Here is a 909-nt window from a genome sequence, read left to right as displayed (position 1 = left end):
ATTTATATCGGTTATGATAGTCCATCAATCATTCGATATCTTGAACCTCAGACAGGCGACGTGTTCACAGCACGTTTTGCTGATTGTCATTTTAATGAGGAAATATTGCCAATGTTAGGGGGAGACAAGAAACATACCGAAAAAGAAATTACATGGTATGTATCATCATTGTTACATCTGGATCCAAGAACACAACAATGTGAAAAAGATGTACATCAAATTATGCACTTGCAAAGAATAGCAAATCAAATACCAGATGCATTTACAGATACAAAAGGGGTAACTAAATCATATATACATGCTGTAAATTCTCCTGCTCGAATTGAAATTCCAAAGAAACAAATTGAACAAAGTCATGATGTCGTAAAACGCCTGAAGCGTGGAAGGCCAGTCGGTTCCAAGGATAAAAATCCTCGAAAAAGAAAAATCATAGAGAAACACAAGGATCACAAAATAGAGAATGAGGTTCCTGAAGAAACACATGATGATCACAAAATAGAGAATGTTGTTCAGGAAGAAACACATGATGATGAAAATTTTCTGTCAGAACCACAAACTGACGAGAATCATGAAATCTCTATTAATTATATTAATACTGGAAAAATATGGAACCGAAAAGATATAGAAGAAATTGATGATATATTTTCTTATAATGTGGCAATCGGCATCATAAATGATAATGAAGATCATGAACCAAAATCTTTTGGTGAATGTAAAAATCGACAGGATTGGATAAAATGGAAAGATGCCATCCAGGTTGAATTGGATTCGCTAAATAAACGTAATGTTTTTGGACCTATAGTCCTTACACCTAAAGGTGCAAAACCAGTTGGATACAAATGGATTTTTATTCGAAAGCGAAATGAGAAAAATGAAATAGTAAGATATAAAGCTCGACTTGTTGCACAA

The sequence above is a fragment of the Primulina huaijiensis genome, chromosome 13, assembly GCF_012295235.1.
Source record: "Primulina huaijiensis isolate GDHJ02 chromosome 13, ASM1229523v2, whole genome shotgun sequence".
NCBI classification, from domain to species: domain Eukaryota; kingdom Viridiplantae; phylum Streptophyta; class Magnoliopsida; order Lamiales; family Gesneriaceae; genus Primulina; species Primulina huaijiensis.
The sequence above is the reverse complement of the archived record's forward strand: the minus strand, read 5'-3'. Positions refer to the sequence as shown.